The sequence below is a fragment of the Scardinius erythrophthalmus genome (assembly GCF_964197995.2).
Source record: "Scardinius erythrophthalmus genome assembly, chromosome: 24".
NCBI classification, from domain to species: domain Eukaryota; kingdom Metazoa; phylum Chordata; class Actinopteri; order Cypriniformes; family Leuciscidae; genus Scardinius; species Scardinius erythrophthalmus.
Genome location: NC_138244.1, coordinates 31,930,291 through 31,950,623, shown reverse-complemented (window position 1 = coordinate 31,950,623; position 20,333 = coordinate 31,930,291).

Here is a 20,333-nt window from a genome sequence, read left to right as displayed (position 1 = left end):
GCTCTCTTTGTATACAGATTACAGAAACAAAGAATATTTGTTTTTTATATAAATGACTTCATTTAAAAGCTGCGATCTCAAGCTTTATGCCCGTGGGTCTGTTTGCCTGTTTGACTGAATTTTCGCGGAGTTATAGATCATTTTCGAACGCGTTTCAAATGGGAGTTTACTGACAGAGAGAAGGCAGAAATCGCATCATCTTAATTTTTCTTTATTTGTCAAAAAGCAAAACACTTTATTTTTATTGTGAGTATACAGAAAAAAATAGAAACTGAACAGGATCGATTGATGTATTACACGAAAATGAAAGATCAAAATTAACAGAGCATTTAGTGTTTATTTTCATTGCTAAAAAAAAAAAACGAGCAAAACGCGTGGGCGCGTTTTTGGTCCCCAGAGGGTTAACCCTCTGGGGTCTGAGGTGTTTTTGGGGTCCTTGAGATGTTCTGACATGCCCTGACATTTGTGCTTTTTTCAGTTGCTTATAAACATAGTAATGGCAAAAAAAAATTACACACTATTTAGCACAAACAGGGCTACCATAATATGTGAGCAACAAGAATGTACATGTCTGCATTTTTGAGAGAATAATGTTTATGCGTGGTTATTGAAAAAACTAAAAACTAAAGTTTCTGAAATAAGACCACAAAACACACACTAAATATGTGCCAATAAGACTTTTGTCTAATGGATGTCATCGCCTAGTGTTTTTTCTTCAAAATTATGTGAAAATCACCCTGCCTAATCCTTCACATAACACAATACATTGATTTGAATTTTGCAAAGCACTTTCTGTTTGGAAAGGCAATATTCGAGTGGGCGTTGACGATCATACATATGTAGTGGTTCACACCTGAGGACCGCATACTTAATGAGCCATTCATTCAGGTGAGTCACTGAGCCACAAGAATGCAAGAGCAACAGTTGGAAGCATCTCAATTCTTTTTTATTTTTCCACATATTGTGCTTGCAATTTGGCCTATAATAGCCAAGGAAAACATGTAATTGTGCAGTTAATTCTCATACTGTATTTTCAGTTTTGGAATATTTATCCTCTCCCCAAATTTGTCACTAATAAAACACAATAAAAATTATTTAAAGAAAAGGCTTATATTTACCTTTTAATAGTTTGTTTACATCTACCTTGTAAATATTTAAATAAACAACAATTCAAGTGTAATCTTTCTTTATACAAACTAAAGTATAAATTTTATCATACATAAAATACATATGTAACTTAGGTCTTTCATTTTTATTATAAGGAATATAAATGCTAATTTGCAGTTTAATACGTTGCTTATACAAATATATATATGTGCATACACACACACATATATATGTGTATATATTTATACACAAAAATAAATTTTATTTATATTTTTTATATACATTTTTTTTTCCACAAATTGTGCTTGTAAATTGTATAATATCCAAGGTAAACATGTCTAGTAATTGTGCAGTAAATTCTCATACTGTATTTTCAGTTTTGGAATATTTATCCTCTCCCCAAATTTGTTACTAATAAAACACAATAAAAATTATTTAAAGAAAAAAAAATTATATTTACCTTTTAATAGTTTGTTTACATCTACCTTTTGAGGGACATTTTCCATTATTATTATTATTCCTCACAGCGCTGCGAGACGGTGTAAACAAGTAATGATCTGAATAAACTTGTGTTTTCTCGAGCTGATATGGGGCTCGAGAAAACACAGCCCCTCACAGGTTTGCGCCGTGGATTCCCGCGAGTCAGACGCGGATACTGTGTTTGTTTTAGGCTCGCGCAGTCTTCACTCGGACGCGCGCTTCAATCCGTTGTGGAGACTCTCTTTTCGTTCCAGTGAAATTACAAAATAAAATACACACAAGCATGTCTCTGCCTGATATACAACCACTGATAAACATAATCTGATTTGACAAAAAAAAAAAAAACTATATGAGTGCGGATTCGAACTCAGAACCTCTGACACGCTAGGCAAATGTTCTACCACTAGACCACTTCAGTTCACGTATTTACTCACGTGAAAACTCGGTGTTTACTCGGCGTGATCAATTCGCTCTTGAACATGCTGCCGTTCGTCTGAGTTACAATCTTCCTCTGAGGAAAAGCCAAGGTGAGTTATTCCTCGCTGTCCAGGATCATCTGAAGGGCGTCTTTAAACGTCATCCTCTCTAAACGCGATGAACTATCAGTGAATCTGATCTGATGAAACTTCGTGTTTTCAAGGCATTGATCGGGGGGCGGGTGCGAAGCATAGATCACCTAAACTATTTACCATGTCAATAGCGCCGGGGGCGGGGCGGCCTCAGTTCATTATAGAGATAATTAGGCAGAAGGAAAAAACGGTACCTCTCCTTGCTTTCAAACGGATTACATGAGTTGAAAACATTTGTTTTTTTTATTAATTACTTCATTTAAAAGAAGAGATTTCAAGCTTCATAAAGACATATATCACGTGCCTGTGTGAGAAGTATTCGCTGAGTTACGATTCATTTTCGGACGCGTTTCAGAATGGACTACACGGACAGAGAGAAGGCAGAACTCGCTCCGTGATTATTTTTCTTAAAGCGGGGCTCAGTAACTTCGGGATTTCTTCGCTGTATTCTCGCTTTTTGCTCGCAGGTTTCTCTCTAGAGCTCCCCCCACAGCTTCGGAAAAGATATTTGACAACACTGTTGTAAAAACTCGTTTGCTATTCTCAGACACCAGAGGCTAGCAGATCAACGACATCAAAGCAGATGGGATATTCTTTAAAACGTCTTCTTCATTCGGGTTCGAACAGCGTGAGGGAGCGCAATAATGACGGCATTTTAGCAGATTTATTTTGGCCGTAAAGCAATTGTTTACATCGCGAGACCTGATAATCACGTGATACTTCCTGACGCGGCGGGCGGCGGCCCGCCACCCCAAAGTTGCAAGTGCGTATTTTCCGCTCACGGGCACCAGAGGGGTGCGAAACGACCACCATTCAACCTGAAATAAGTAATATAACCATTCCAATGACTCCGAAGCTGTTCAGTTAAGGTAAAAAAGTTACTTAGTTCACCTTTAATTTGGCGAAAAGCACAACACTTTGTTTTTATTGTGAGTATACAGAAAAATAATACACATTTAACAGAATCGATTGATGTATGAAACTCCTATGGAAAATCAAAGTCAACAGAGTATTTATGAGTTTCTTTTACACTGATTAAAAAAAAAGCGAACTGGTATCGCCGGCGATACCGCCGACCTCAGGGGGTTAATGCTGACAGAATCATCCGGCACTGCCGTCTCCCAACGGTAAACTCCTCCTCTGTTGGTAACCACTCCTCTAGCCCGAGCTGGCCCGCTTTGGCCCAAGGTATTTGACGGGCCAGAAATCCTGGCCGTTGGCCTCGAGTAAGCCCCGATCAAGCCCCGGAAGTGACAGTGGAAACGCGACTGGCCCTGGCACACACTAGCACGGCCCGGCCCTGGCCCGACAGTGGAAACGCGGCTAATGACCCGAAGCACACAGCCAGGATAACCAAGGAGTGGCTCTGTAAGAAGCATATCAAGGTTCTGGCGTGGCCTAGCCAGTCTCCAGACCTAAACCCAATAGAGAATCTTTGGAGGGAGCTCAAACTCTGTGTTTCTCAGCGACAGCCCAGAAACCTGACTTATCTAGTGAAGATCTGTGTGGAGGAGTGGGCCAAAATCCCTCCTGCAGTGTGTTAAAACCTGGTGAAAAACTACAGGAAACGTTTGACCTCTGTAATTGCAAACAAAGGCTACTGTACCAAATATTAACATTGATTTTCTCAGGTGTTCAAATACTTATTTGCAGCTGTGTCATACAAATAAATAGTTAAAAAATCATACATTGTGATTTCTGGATAATTTTTTTTTTTTACATTTTACTCATTTAGCTGACGCTTTTATCCAAAGCGACTTACAATTGCTATATATGTCAGAGGTCGCACGCCTCTGGAGCAACTAGGGGTTAAGTGTCTTGCTCAGGGACACATTGGTGTCTCACAGTGGATTCAAACCCGGGTCTCTCACACCAAAGGCATTTGTCTTATCCATTGCGCCACACCACCCCATATTTTTAGATTATGTCTCTCACAGTGGACATGCACCTACGATGACATTTTCAGACCCCTCCATGATTTCTAAGTGGGAGAACTTGCAAAATAGCAGGGTGAACAAATACTTATTTTCCTCACTGTATAAACCGTGACAACTACTGTATGTTTTTGGGGTTTTGATTTGATATACTTTTGGTGTCTGAGATTGTAGTCTGATTTGAAATGTGCTGGGAGAGAAAGGTCAGGTTCCCCGTCCTTGAGCAAAATCTCTTTTTTACTCTTGACTAGCCTCTGGGTATAAGCAGTTATTGTATCTTTTGCAATAAAGATTTCTTGCATTTTGGCGTTGTGATCAGTTTAACGTTTAAGTAGCCTGCTTTAATACGTAAAGTAAGGTCAGTAAGACTTGATTTTTTTTTTAATTATAATGGATTTATGGAAGATGGATTAAATACTGTGAGTAATGATCTGAGTAATAAAATATCTTATACGTCCTAACCAGCAACAGCGGCAGAACAAAAGAAACATCTTCTAAATTTGTCACATTGAATAAAGTTCATCTTAAAGACCAGCAGTTTCTACTGAGATTCAGATCAACTCAAAGATGGACAATATCTATTAGTTTTATTCTTGCATATCATTTTGCTTCATGATATAAATTATACCATTATAATATTCAATACTATTATACTATATAAATAACAGGTTCAAACTGTTCTTGTTCAAAAAGCTGAAGAAGAGGCTGATTTATTTTTAAAGGTCCCATTCTTCGTGATCCCATGTTTCAAACTTTAGTTAGTGTGTAATGTTGTTGTTAGAGTATAAATAATATCTGTAAAATTATAAAGCTCAAAGTTCAATGCCAAGCGAGATATTTTATTTAACAGAAGTCGCCTACATCGAACGGCCGGTTTGGACTACATCCCTCTGCTTCCTTCTTTAATGACGTCACTAGAACAGTTTTTTGACTAACCTCTGCCCACAGGAATACACAAAAAAGGGGGCGTGGTCTTGTTGCGCTCCCACGGAGAAGAGGAAGAGTTGCATTTGTAGAGTGTGTTTGTCGCCATGTCGTCGAGACGCTGTTATTTTCATCCCGGAGTCCAAGTCTACTCGATCCTCTTCATCAATGTTCTCCGGGTCTGATTCCGGCTCAGATTGATAGGGTAATATTAAATGTTTACAATAACTCTGAGCGCATGCATCTCCACGTTATGGTAAGAGGCGTGACCTTTCCGGGCAACGTGCGCTAAGCTGCTGTCGAATCACAACACAGGAACCGCTGGCACAATCAGAACTCATTACGTATTTCTGAAGGAGGGACTTCATAGAACAAGGAAGTCATCAGCCCGTTCTTAGGACAGTGAAAACAGCGGTATACAGATAAGTAAATTGTGTGAAAAATACTGGGTTTTTTTTACACGCGAAACATGAACACGTTCCCTTTCGAGGGAACTCGAACTGCGTCAGTGACGACACTATGGGAACGCCCTTCAGCGTAGCACGTCTGAATTCATGAATGAAAACTAATCCAATCCTATTGGCGTTGCGTGATGACGTAGCGTGTGACGGCATATACGGGTGTGTACAAAAGCACGCCGGCACACAGAAAAGTCAGCGTTTTGCTATTCAGCAAGCGCTCTGTGTGTGTGTGAAACAATTCTGTCCTATTTGGTGTTGTATGTCCTGTAAAGTCTGCATTGCAAAATAGAATCTAGGGGCTCGGTTGGACCCAGTTAACTGCCCGGTGGCTTCAGTACTGGAGTTCTCCAAGACCGCTTCTCTGCTGGGCTTACCCCTGTCCACACTCAAGGTGTACGTGGCAGCCACTGCGGCTTTCCATGCTCCTCTGCTTTCCATGGGCCTTCTGGGGAGGCATCAGCTGGTCGTACATTTCCTCCACGGAACCTGGAGGATGAGACCAATGACTCGTACCAGGATTCCCACCTGGGACCTGGCGGTGGTTCTCGAAGGGCTGGTTGAGGCCCCCTTCGAACCTCTGTAGTCGGCTGAGGCCAAGAACCTGACTCTTAAGATGGCCTTTCTCCTTGCCATCACCTCTCTTAAGAGGGTAGGGGACCTCCAGGCGCTCTCGGTGTCCCCGCAATGCCTGGGGTTTGCTCCTGGGAGAGTTAAGGCCATCCTGCACCCCAGTTTGGGCTATGTCCCTAAGGTGCCGTCTAATTGGCAAGGTCAACGGTTCTGCAGGCGTTTCATCCCCCACCTCATGTGACGGCGGAAGACGGAAGACTAATTTGCTCTGCCCTTTCAGGGCACTGGATATATATATTCAGAGGTCTTCACAGTGGAGGAAGGCGGACCAGTTGCTGGTGTGTTTCGGGACCCCTAAGTAGGGGCTCTCCGCCTCTAAGCAAACCATCAGCAATTGGATCGTACAGGCTATTTCCCTGGCCTATCAGGTGCGCAATTTGCCTTCACCTGTGGCCGTGAGGGCTCACTCTACCAGAGGCATGGCGTCCTCTAGAGCCCTCCTTTCAGGGGCTCCTATCCATGACATATGTGAGGCGGCTGGCTGGGCCACTCCGCACACATTCATGAGATTCTACAGTCTGGACCTTCCCTCTACACCCGGCGCACGAGTGCTCTCATCCTAGTTGTGCCTGAAGACAGCTTCACACTGGACAGACGGGGTTTCGTGGGTATCTCGTTCCCATAGTGTCGTCACCGACGCAGTTCGAGTTCCCTCGAAAGGGAACGTCTCGGGTTACGTATGTAACCCTTGTTCCCTGAGAAAGGGAACGAGACACTGCGTCGGTTCGCCACACCTCACCCCGCCTGGAGCGACTTGCTTCATAGCAAAGCTGACTTTTCTGTGTGCCGGCGTGCTTTTCTACACACCCGTATATGCCGTCACATGCTACGTCATCACGCAACGCCAATAGGATTGGATTAGTTTTCATTCATGAATTCAGACGTGCTACGCTGAAGGGCGTTCCGATAGTGTCATCACCGACGCAGTGTCTCGTTCCCTTTCTCAGGGAACAAGGGTTACATACGTAACCTGAGACGTTATATTGCACACTGTAAACACAATCAAAGCTTCAAAAACACACGAAAAACTGGACCTTTAACTTGTTCTTCATTGTTGTTTTTAAATTAACTAGTTCTTCCACTTGTCGTGTATTTAGAAAACAGATGTAAGATATACTGCAGGGATGGGCAACTTCGGTCCTGGAGGGCCACTGTCCTACAGAGTTTAGCTCCAACCCTGAAAAAATCACCTGCCTGTAATTTTCTAGTAATCCTGAGGACCTTGATTAGCTTGTTAAGGTTTGTTTGATTAGGGTTGGAGCTAAACTCTGTAGAACAGTGGCCCTCCAGGACCGAAGTTGCCCATCCCTGATATACTGTAATGCAGGTTTGCAACTGACGTTAAATTTTATTATCTGAATATGCTTTGAAATCTTGTAAAATTGTTCGTTTTTACTTTTACTTTCTTGTTTTTGCTTCACGAAGTAATTTATAAATATATATAAATGTATAAATGCATATTTTTTATATTATTTGTTACATATAAAATCCATGAAATACCCATATTTTTGGTTTTATTGATGTTTTGCACGTTTTTGATAATTTGCCTTTGATTTCGTCTCACGGCAATGACGTCATCACTAGCACACTCTTCCTTCAGTCAGGGTGCGTCTCAATACTCAAATTGATGCTTCCTCGTTTCCTCACTCCTCCATCCTCCAGCATGTGACCCGGAAACCAATCGAATTCAGCCACCTTGAAGGACATCTCAATCCTGTAATTGCACCGCGAGGAATGAGGAGTTATGAGCGAGGATGCACAGGTGTCTCCTATGTGGAAGTCTTTCTAGGCCAGAAACCTGACGCACGTAATTCTACTCCCCCTTCACATCTCTCACAATCATTTATATTTATGCTTTACCTTTGCAGTTTAAATAATCCATAAATCACACATATTTCAACAAGGCATCTTGCTTTATTATTATTACTTAAAATTTTCTTATATAACAAACTGCGTTGAAGCATTGCAGTGACGCTCGAGTGATCAAGAATATTCCAATATACAAAAAGATTTTCTTTGATTTCTCCGTCCTCAATTTATATTCTTGCATAAATTGTTAGATGCTAGCAAACTAATTACTTTATTGTTATGAATGTAGTTATTAGGACATTTAGATTCATATGAACAAATAACAGTGATTGATAAAGATGGGTGACATTAGTGTCTGTCTATATATTACTGCTATTTTCTATTTTCTGTGTCATTTGAGAAATAATAGTAATACTAGAGCACTTTAATAGGCTTTCAGCATTTATTCTACAAGCAAATACTAATAATAAAGTGAGATGATCTGCTGCTGATCCTGAATGGCTTGTTTCATGATTATTGATAGTCTATGGCAGTGGTTCCCAAACTTTTTCTGCCAGACCCCGTTTTGTAGATGAAAAATATTTTTAAGACCTCTTCCGCCCTTGTGTTTGTGATGTAAGATTTTTAGTTTTTGAATTTCTAAAGGATTTATTTTAGGGTTGGGGGAATAAAAAAAAAACGCAATTAACATTTTCTAATGTGTTATTTATGAAATATGGTACCCAGAATATGCCACTCCATGGAATTTTATGTGCAGACAAAGCACACTGAAGGTGTCATTACTTTATTATTTTAAAACTTCTCAAAAAAACGAGCACGTAAAGGCATGTAATGTTCTGGGTACCATATTTCATAAATAACACATCAGAAATTGTTGTAATGCAGGATTTCGTTTAAGAATAAATTTATCTATACTTCTACGTGCTCGTTTTTTGGAGAACTTGTGAAATAATAAAGTAATGACACCTCCAGTATGCTTTGTCGCCACATATAGTTGCATGTTCTGAGCAGTGGCGGCTCCAGACAATTTTGATTGGGGGGGCAATGGGTTGTCCAGGGCCCGGTTTCCCGATAACGCTCACTCTTAGCGCGCTAAGAAAGCTTGAAAGATATAACTTACCAAAGTAGTTTATGTTCCTAAGTGTGTTCCCCGAACCATACCTTAGGAAGCCGCTTAAGATATACCTTCTTGCGTGCGACGTTACCCGGCGCTGTCCGTGGCGATGGTGCTGAATTGTTTGATATCGATGGCTCGAGAAACAATTATTCTCTCATGCAGGGGCTGTTTATGTGAGAAAGTGATGTTCTTTATAAATGAAGCACTTCAGAAATAGTTGAAATTGCAATTTATTATGATTATTGGATATTATAAAAAATAATCCAAACTATAATAGCCTATAATAGCCTAGCCTACATATTTTAAAATTGTAACATATATTGCTGCCACAATAACCTTTTCAAAAATGTACGTGCCTTCTTCTCTTTCCCATTTTTGTTCGCTGAGGTGGAGCTGCGATGATATATTGTTCTTGTAAATACTTTCCAGCATTTCAGGAATAAAAGTTTACATCTTGCGTACGGTGCTCGGCAGTGATCAAAAAGGATTTAAACCGTGAATTTTGAATCTCTTGTAAACTCAGAGATGTGGATTCAGACGGCAATTAAATTACCACACGACCTGTTTGTCAAAAAATAGAAGGTACTAATTTGCCCAGGGATTTTTACGCGGGTTGGGTGAGAAAAACACTGATATTATGGATTCGGACGGCACTAAAATCACCGACTTACCCCTGTAAATGTTTAAAATACAGAACGAGCCCATAAGAAACAATATTAGCGTCCGAATAGGACTTAACTGACAGTAGCCTATGCTTTCACTGGCCTTTAAAAGAGTGTTTTAATTAAATTAATAATATTGTATTATAATATAATTAAAAATCTAACAACAATCAGTGTAATGACAATTTTATTCTTTGCATGAAAACACTTGATTTAGCCTAATTTAATACTGTCTGGGTGTATTAAAACTTCAGAATTATATTCATAGACCTGCAACAGTGATAAGGTAAAGCTAAGAGTGGTCCAGACCAACCTTACGAAAGTGTGACTTACAGAAGATATACTTGGCGTACGAACGTGTCGGGAATCGTGCTATAACGTTAAGAGAGAGGTTAAGGAATAGGTTAAGAACTACTTAGAGATAAGAACGCTTTGGGAAACCGGGCCCTGGTCATTTCAAGGGGGGTCTCATGAAAACCAACAGAAACACAGTGGACATGGCTAATAACTGCATATTGCTACTAAACAACAAAAACAATACAGCATATCAACTACTTTGTTTTTAATTAATTCATCAATTGCAGATTGCAAACAATATGCTCGAACTTTAATGCCATAGCCACACCCATGACAGAAAATATATTTACAAAATACTATCTCTTCTCTATGGAAGCTTGTTTCCGCCACTGAATAGCCTAATAAATAAATAATAATAATTGTGACTTTTATCTCACAATTCTGACTTTTTTATCTCACAATTGCGATATATCAAGTCAGAATTGTGACTTTTTTCCTCAGAATTGCGTGTTATAAAGTCAGAATTGCATGATATAAAGTCGCAATTGCGTGTTATAAAGTCAGAATTGCATGATATAAAGTCGCAATTGCATGTTATAAAGTCAGAAGTGCATGATATAAAGTCACAATTGCGTGTTATAAAGTCAGAATTGCATGATATAAAGTCGCAATTGCGTGTTATAAAGTCAGAATTGTGAGATATAAACTATTCTGAGGTAAAAAAAAAAAGTCAGTTTTTTTTCCTTAGAATTGGACTTTATATCTCACAATTCTGTGAAAAGATTTCAGAATTGCGAGATAACTCGCAATTACGTGATATAAAGTCGCAATTTCGAGAAAAAAAAATCTGAATTCTGACTTTATTTCACTCAATTCTGACTTTATATCTCGCAATTCTGATTTTATATATGCAATAAATATAAAATATTATATTTAATAAATAAAATAAATAATGCAATTGTGAGATAAAAAGTCGCAATTATTTTTTAAAATGTTTTATTCTGTGGCGGAAACAAGCTTCCATAATTCTCATACTCTCACCACCTTTTGATTGCCCTACTTCTGTCCAGTTTCCACCTGGCATCTTCTCTGCTCCTCTTTTGTCCAAAAAAGCGATCCATTTTTAGCTTCAAGCAGTTCTTGGTTCTTGGACGTTCATGGGGCGTCGCAGTGATTCTTATGTTTATATTTTTTTTAATGTCGAATAAATTATTCATTATTATTGTTCTGCGTAGTTTGAAGAGAAACATTTTTAAATCTTTATCCCGTATATATATATTTTTAATCAGGAAGGGGGTGGGGGGTCAAGGCGTTTTTTGGGATGGTCTTGAGACCCCCCAAGACCCCCCCTGGCACCGCCAGTGCCTCCCAAGCCTGAGCTAACTCGGTCACGTCGAGCGGTGAGCGTGGTTTCAGATAGCCAGGCTTCTTAGCTCCACTCACGCCCCGCCTCTTTGCCAATTTTCTCGGGAGTGACGCGAGGCCAAGATGGCGACGGCCGGCTCCGCCCACTTTAGGCTTCAAAAATGCTCTTCAGAAACCTACGGGTGACGTCACGGACACTACGCCCATATTTTTTTTACAGTCTATGCCTCAAACACATGAATTTACTCAATGGCATTCTGCTGAGGAAAACAGACACATACAGTACTGTATATAAAATATAAAAACTAATCTGAGGTTAGTTTTGTATGATTGTTCATTAGTTACTTCTTCTTGAACCTTAATTAGTAGATAATTATTATTAGTTCTTCAGGAGGTATGACAGAATTCATTAGTTATTGATTAACTAACTGTTACTTAACACAATCATAAAATTATATTACATACTTGTAACAGAGTGAAATATCTGTAACAGTTATTTTGTAATAAAGGAATGGAAAGGTGTAGAGATACTACAAGCCATCAGAGGGCGCTATATATGCTTACCTGTATGGCATATAAGGAAAAGCTGGCATGAAGAAGCAAGTCAGACGCCGCGCGAGACGAGCAGGACTGAGGACCGGACAAGGGGAAGCGTTGCCACTTTCATTCTGAATCTGGGCCGGTGATTAGTACAGCACTGCGGAGTTTGTTATCAAAGTTTTGGAAACAACAGGGTGTCGGCGGTTCGGTACGGCTGTACTGTGACCAGGGTGGGAATTATACCGCGGCCACGCGGCCATGGCCGCCGTTGCCCTACACTTTGGCCTTCATGCCCCGTGAAAAAAAAATCATCGTACGGCCACAGTGGCCTGTGTGCCCTGGCCCTGTCCAAGTTCCACCCAAGTAGTCTCTGAACTTCAATTAGTTTGTGGATTCGCGCAGGTGCAGTGTCATAATCACATCGATGATCTCACGCATCAAAACAGCAGTGCAAGAAGCATGTAACGTCAGCACCAACAGAAGAACGACACTCTGTTGTCGAAACTGGTGCATAGATATATACACTAGATTTCGCCTTGGCTACGGCATTCGTTCATGAACTGCCGTAGCCAAGGCGAAATCTGTATATGTCTATATGCACCAGTCTGAGCACACGTCACACAGCAGGAAGCGCGGGCGCCCTCAGATCACTTGGACGTCGCTGTTACAAGAGGTAAAAACGATATAAATACTGTTCGTTTTCTCACACAAACCGCTCGTTTCGTGTCTTAGGCCATCAATGTGTACTTACGATGGGGAATTGTTTAATTTGGACGATGGGGAATTGTTTTAATTTGGACTCTGTGGATGGCTGCTCTTTGAGACCGTGACATAGACCTGCATTATATGACTGACAGACAAGAACGGTTTGACCTAAAAATATCAAAATCTATTTGCTAGTAGATAAGTGCCCTTTTCAGAAAAGGGCCCTATGCAAGGTTCCAGAGGTAACGGCGTCGGCGCACTGAAGCGTTTTTTTTTTTTTATAGTTCAAAGTTACTATAAGATTTAATGTTATTACCTTGACAAACTATAACTTACATCATTAAAAAGATATAAGACTCACGTTTCAGTATTTGAACACTATTGTATTCTGAGAAATTTATATTGACAGTTATGTCTTAATTTGTGTCAGGAGTTATGAAATGCAAAAATGAGTCGATACCTTTAATATGAATTATGAGCGTCAGATGCTCCCATTCATAAAAAACTCCTGTGCTGTCGTCATGAAAGCGATTCACAAAACAACGTCCCTCAGGGCTTTTAGCTCAAAAGTGAGCAGATTTGGAGAAATATTGATATATTCTCAGTTTACATCAGATTTCTATTGACAGGAATAATATTTTATTGAATTTATAGCCAAATGCGTCGATGTAATCATTATGAGCGCTGTATACTGATGTGCTGTGTTTTCAATTCATACCAGCAGCCCGAGGGCGCTCTACTGAACATTATAGTCCATATTTGAAACACATGAAGAAGAGCGTTCGACAATGCAGGAAATTATTAATTTATTGGCATTTGTGTTGTTTCTGAATGCTTTTATTGGCATTTGTGTTGTTTCTGAATGCTTTTATTAGCATTTATGTTGTTTCTATTGTTGTGTGAGGGTGTATACCTTCTGGATGTAATGGCGCTCTCTCTCTCTCTCTCTCTCTCTCATATTTTTTTTTTTATTTTTTATTAAAAAAGTCATAATCCATGTCTTATTCCAAATTAGGATGTTATGGTATCAATCTGAATGGGAAAACCATCGAATTGTACGATGGCCTTTGTGCCCTGTCATATGGCCTTGGTGCCCCTAAAAAAAAAAAAAAGGTGGAGGCCAAATGGCCTTGCCCCTAAAATTACATAATTCCCACCCTGACTGTGACTGGACCGGAGATGGAGGAAAGAGGTGGAGGTGGAGGAAGACGAGAGAAGGGCAAAGGTGAAAAGGGAAAACAGGTAACGTTAGGGAGTGGAAATGAAATTTTTATTAAAGAAAAGGAAGGCTAACACACTTAGGAGTAGGTAGTAGTTCGGAAATGAGTGGTGAGGAAAGTGAGGCATTTATACTAGAGGATCGTGATATTGACGAAAATAAAGTAGTTATCAATTTTCGAGAGGAAGGTGGAGTAGGAGGTGTAAATCCGGTTAGATTGACATCGGCATTAAAAAATGCGATAGGTGATATAGTTGCAGCAAGAGTGATAAGGAATGGTAGTTTAGTGGTCACATGTAAGGATAGGGATCAGAGAGAGAGGGTACTGAAGCTGGAAAGGGTGGGACAATTTCAAGTAGTAAGTGTTGTTAAATATCAGGGAGGGAAAAGATGGAATAAAGGGGTATTCCGGTGTGTGTACAGATGGAAGAGATTAAGAATAATATAAGAGGAGGGACTCTAATGAGTGCACAAAGATTACAAACAACAAGAGATGGCGTTAAGGAAGATAGTATGTCAGTTTTGTTACAGTTTGAGGGAGGAGTCCTTCCAGAGAAAGTAAAAATTGGATATATGAGCTACTTTGTGAGATTGTACGTGCCTAAACCACTTAGATGTTATAACTGCCAGCGGTTTGGACATGTAGCAGTAATGTGCAATGAAACCAGAAGATGTGCCAGATGTGGAGGAAATCATAGTTACGGTCAGTGTGGGGAGGGTGTCCCACCTAAATGTTGTAATTGTGGGGGTGCACACAGCGTGGCTTATGGAGGGTGTTCAATGATGAAGGAAACGGTACAAGTGCAGCAAATGAGAGTGGGACAGAAAGTGTCATATGCAGTGGCAGTTAAAAAGGTTCGGAATCAGACAGCAGGGGGTAGCAATGAGGATAATGTAGGATATGAAGCAAGACAAGCGAGACAGAATGAGGGAAATATGATACAAGTGGATGTTAGAAAATTAGTGACATTTATTGCTGGTGTGATTAATGGTTCTGCGGATGTAAAGTCAAAGACAGAAAGAATACAGCTGATAGTGATGGCAGCAGTACGACATTTGGATGTAACAGGGCTGACATGGGAAACAGTGAGAGATGATCTCAATCATCAGTCTAGTCAGGAATCATGGGTTGGTTAATATTTATCATGGTGTTATTAATACATTGGAATGCCAGAAGCCTGGTTGCAAATGGGCAAGAGTTTAAACGCATTATTGATGAAATGGTGCAGAAACCAGAGGTTAAGTATTCAAGAGACCTGGCTTAGGCCAAGTCTGGATTTTGTGATACAGGGGTATGTGGGTGTCCGTCGAGATAGAAGCACGGGATGTGGGGGAGGGTGTGCTACATTTATTAAACAGGGGATGCCATATAGGATTCTGGGGTTAGGGAAGGAGCTGGAGTATGTGGTGGTGGAGGTATGGGTGAGAATGGAGAATGTAGTGATAATCAACTTCTACAATCCATGTAAAAGGTTGGATATTGGTTCAATGGAAGAAGTAGAGGGACAGGGAGGACGAAAGGTAGTGTGGTGCGGAGATTTTAACGCTCACAATCCGCTTTGGGGGGGAAACAGGGACTCTAACTTAGAGATACTTGAACCTAGAGAGGTATCACTAAATAATTTTAAGAAAGGATCAAATAAAAAGAACTAACAGCAAACATAAGTCAAAAATGGATAGGGATGAGATCGTGTCCGTTGAGAAGTTAGGACCTGTTAACTATCGGGTTTCTCTTATTTCTGATCCAACAGTCATTGATTCATATCATGTACAGAACTTGAAAATTTGCCACGGGTGTGACAAATTTTAAAACATTGGAAGGGGTATGTAACAGAGTGAAATATCTGTAACAGTTATTTTGTAATGAAGGAATGGAAAGGTGTAGAGATACTACAAGCCATCAGAGGGCGCTATATATGCTTACCTGTATGGCATACAAGGAAAAGCTGGCATGAAGAAGTAAGTCAGTTTTGGAGGTAGTGGGAGCACATGTTTCTTGGAGGCTACCTTGGAAAACTTGGACTCATTGAGAAGCCCCAGAGGGTTTTAAGCTCAATGTTAAGAACTACTCATTTACCATGCATCTTAGGGTGAATTGGGAAGCCTATTGGTTCAAGAGGATTTTGTGGTGGAGTGGATTTGTTTGCAGAGCCGTCGCATAGACTGTGCGAACTGTGCAACCGCACAGGGCCTCGCGCCACTAGGGGGCCTCGCAATCCTGCTGTTTTTTGTGTGTTTTTTTTACATTTTTGTTGTTGTCCCCACCACTTTTTAAAACATCTCGCGGCACGAATATAACAATTCTACAAATAAAACATCTCCAGTTAACTGGCAGAGCATTCATTTCGTTAGTTTTTTAAATAAGAGACGATCTAGCGCTGAAATGTTTTTTTAAATCAAGTGATCAAAGTGCTCGTTGCCGCTGCGATCAGTGGCGCGGATACAGTGTTTTCTCGTGTGGCTCGCGCACACACCGCACTAACTTCACTCGGACGCGCGCTTCAATCCGTTGCGGATACTCTCTTCATTCTGGTGAAATCACCAAACATAAAGCACACAAATGTGTCCCTGCTTGATATACAATCACTGATGAACATAATCGGTTTTGATGAGGGAAAAAACTATACGATAAAAAAAAATACTATCCGAGGGCGGGCTAGAACCGAAAACCTCTGACACAAAAGGCGAAAGTTCTACCACTGGGCCATTAATGGAATCGTTAAACATTTAATTTTTTTCATAGCTGACTCTGAGACTATGTGCATGATTATGCTGTATTATTTTACTTGATAAAAACATATTTTAGATTATGCGTGCAATAGAACTAGAACAGCTACGTCCGTGTGACTGTTATTCATGCGCAATTGAGCATCCACATCAAAGTCAGGGCCTCGCATTTCAAGTTCGCACAGGGCCTCGCACCCCACCTGCGACGGCACTGTTTGTTTGTTTTGTTTTCTCCAGCCTGAAAGGACAATTCTAAACAAGTTTTTCTTCATGGAAAACAATTTCAACGCACTCAATGTTTTTTTTTTTTTTTGGTTGCATAACTTCATCTTTCTCTCAGGACAAAACTTCATCTCAGATAAGAACCTTCATTTATTTTTTGTTTTTTGTGTGTGTGTGTGTGTGTGTGTGTGAAATCAAAGACACTGTTTTTCTAGTCCTTCATTTGGATTATTGTTATAAAGTGCCACAGAACTGGGGGGAATAAATCACCTAAAAATATTATAGATTATGTGCTCAAGTTCATTAAAACAATAATTGATCTATGTGATAAAATCTCGTTAGTAACTAAATCGAAGAACAAAAAGAGAAAAGTTACATATTTAGTTAACACATCTTCCTTAGTAGTTAACAGTAGTGAAGATGTAGTTAATGAAGAATTACCTACTAGTTCTTCAATAATTCCTTATTAGTTATGCAGTAAGTAAGATACAGTATTCTAAAGTGTTACCCAACCGTCTACTACAGTATCGCATCAGGCAGTGCATTGTAGTCTCCCTGAGGAAAGATTTGATTCATTCGTTGCTATAGGAGAGGAAGAATTTACTAAACTCGTTAAATCATCTAAATCAACAACATGTATTTTAGACCCTATACCGACTAAGCTACTGAAAGAGATGCTTCCAGAGGTCATAGATCCTCTTCTTAATATTATTAATTCATCTTTGTCATTAGGATATGTACCGAAAACCTTTAAGCTGGCTATGATTAAACCGCTTGTTAAAAAAACGCAACTTGATCCTACAGAATTAGTCAATTACAGGCCGATCTCGAATCTACCTTTTCTGTCAAAGACACTAGAAAAGGCAGTATTTTCACAACTGTGTTCCTTTCTAGAAAGAAATGATATCTGCGAGGGTTTTCAGTCAGGATTTAGACCGTACCATAGTACTGAGACTGCTCTCGTTAGAGTCACAAATGATTTGCTCTTATCATCCGATCGTGGTTGTATCTCTCTATTAGTGTTACTCGATCTTAGTGCTGCATTTGATACCATTGACCACAACATTCTTTTAAATAGACTCGAAAACTATGTTGGCATTAGTGGAATTGCACTAGCATGGTTTAAATCATAGGAAGCATGGAATCAATTTAAATCATAGGAAGCATGGAATCAATTTTCACTGTTATGCCGACGATACTCAGCTCTATATTTCTTCACGCCCAGACAAAACTTACCAATTCACAAAATTAATGGAATGCATAGCTGATATAAAAAATTGGCTGACTAGTCATTTCCTACTACTAAATTCTGAAAAAACAGAGATTCTAATTATTGGACAAAAAACTTCCTCACGTAATAATCTAGAATACTGTCTAACACTCGATGGCTTCTCTGTTAAGTCTTCGTCGTCGGTTAGGAACCTGGGTGTGCTCTTTGATACCAATCTTTCATTTGAAAGTCACGTGTCTAGTATCTGTAAAACTGCATTTTTCCATCTTAAAAAATATAAATTACGTCATATGCTCTCATTGACAAATGCGGAACAATTAGTTAATGCGTTCATGACCTCAAGGCTAGATTACTGTAATGCTCTACTGGGTGGTTGCCCTGCACGCTTAATAAACAAACTACAGCTGGTTCAAAACGCAGCAGCTCGAGTTCTTACCAGAACCAGGTAGTATGACCATATTAGCCCAGTTCTGTCAAAACTGCACTGGCTCCCTATTAAACATCGTATAAATTTTAAAATATTGCTGATTACTTACAAAGCACTAAATGGTTTAGCTCCGCAGTACTTGAGCGAGCTCTTAACGCATTATAGTCCTTCACGTCTATTGCGATCTCAAAATTCCGGCCAGTTGATAATACCTAGAATATCAAAATCGACTGCTGGCGGTAGATCCTATTCCTATTTAGCACCAAAACTCTGGAACAGTCTTCCTAACATTGTCCGGGAAGCAGACACACTCTGTCAGTTCAAAGCTAGACTAAAAACACATCTCTTTGACCTAGCATTCACATAACACATTATAGACTTCTATAATTCCATATTAGGCTGCATAGATTAGTTTGGCCGGAACCGGGAACACTTCCCATGAATCCTGATGTACTCGTTACATCATAAGAATGGCGTCTACGTTAATATTAGTCTCTCTGCTTATACCGAGGTTTACCGCAGTCCGCCGGATCCAGGCCGTATCCAGATCCGATGAAGGACCAGCGCCTGGACGCGCCGACAATGCAGTACTGAAGTGTCAACCAGTCTCTCCTCTTCCGCCGGATCCAGGCCGTATCCAGATCCGATGAAGGACCAGCGCCTGGACGCACCGACAATGCAGTACTGAAGTGTCAACCAGTCTCTCCGTTTCTGAAGTGAGGTGGACTCCGGCCGTATCCAGATTAGATGGTGGATCTGCACGTGGACCCAACCATGACGCATCCCTGAAGTGCCGACCTCATCGACACGACCAATCTGACTTCTGACCTGTAATGCTGCCTGGATCATAATCATACACTGTTCGCTCGTTGGCCAGAGGAGAACTGGCCGCCGACTGAGCCTGGGTTCTCCCGAGGTTATTTTCTCCATTCTGTCACTGATGGAGTTTTGGTTCCTTGCCACTGTTGCCTTGGCTTTTGGCTTGCTTAGTTGGGGACATTTAATATTCAACGATATTATTGATCTGCCTAATTAGGGTGGACAATGATGCAATTTTCTTCTAGAAACAAACTTTGTTGTATTATTTTTCATTTTATCAATGTGAAGCTGCTTTGATACAATCTGTATTGTAAAAAGCGCTATATAAATAAAGGTGACTTGACTTGACATTATCACCTGAGCAATGCAATGATTCGACAACAGTTGAGAGACAATCTAGACCTCAGAGAGAAAGACGTGCCCCTCGACTGTTCACTTATGATCACCTTCGTACTCCCAGTGTCCATAATATAAGTTGTAGTAGTGAAGTTCAGCAGCAGTATCAGAATATGCCTTACCTTGGACACCAAACATTTCCATCATGGTCAAGCCCAGGGCCATTTTATAATCCTTACCCATATCTTGCATACGGATATCAGGGATAGACTGTGGCTTAATACAGGCTCAGATGTAGTAAAAGCAGCATAGTCCACATAAAACAAAGTCTAAAAAGATGGTCGTTACTAAAGCCTAAGTTAACTGCAAGATTTTGGGACAACATCTAATTGTGAGGGGGAGTATGTATTGTGGTTAAAATCAATATGATTTATGCTAGAGAAACATAAATTGTAATTCAGGAAATGTCCACTATGGGGAAACCAAAGGCTGCAGGCAGTAGCTGACAGACTCTATGTTTTGCGTCACAGTCAATACAGCTGGCGCACAGATAACGAGTTTGTGTCGTCTCATTTTATTTATGTCTATTTCCCCCTTTTCCAGGTATAGACTATTTATAAATTCATTTCTGTTGTGAGTTAAAACTATACGGTGGTTGTAAAGCTCATTATTTCTCCTGAACATATATGAAAATTTAAGATTTGATGGTTTAATTATCGTGTGTTTGACATGCTAACCACGAGGAAACTGTG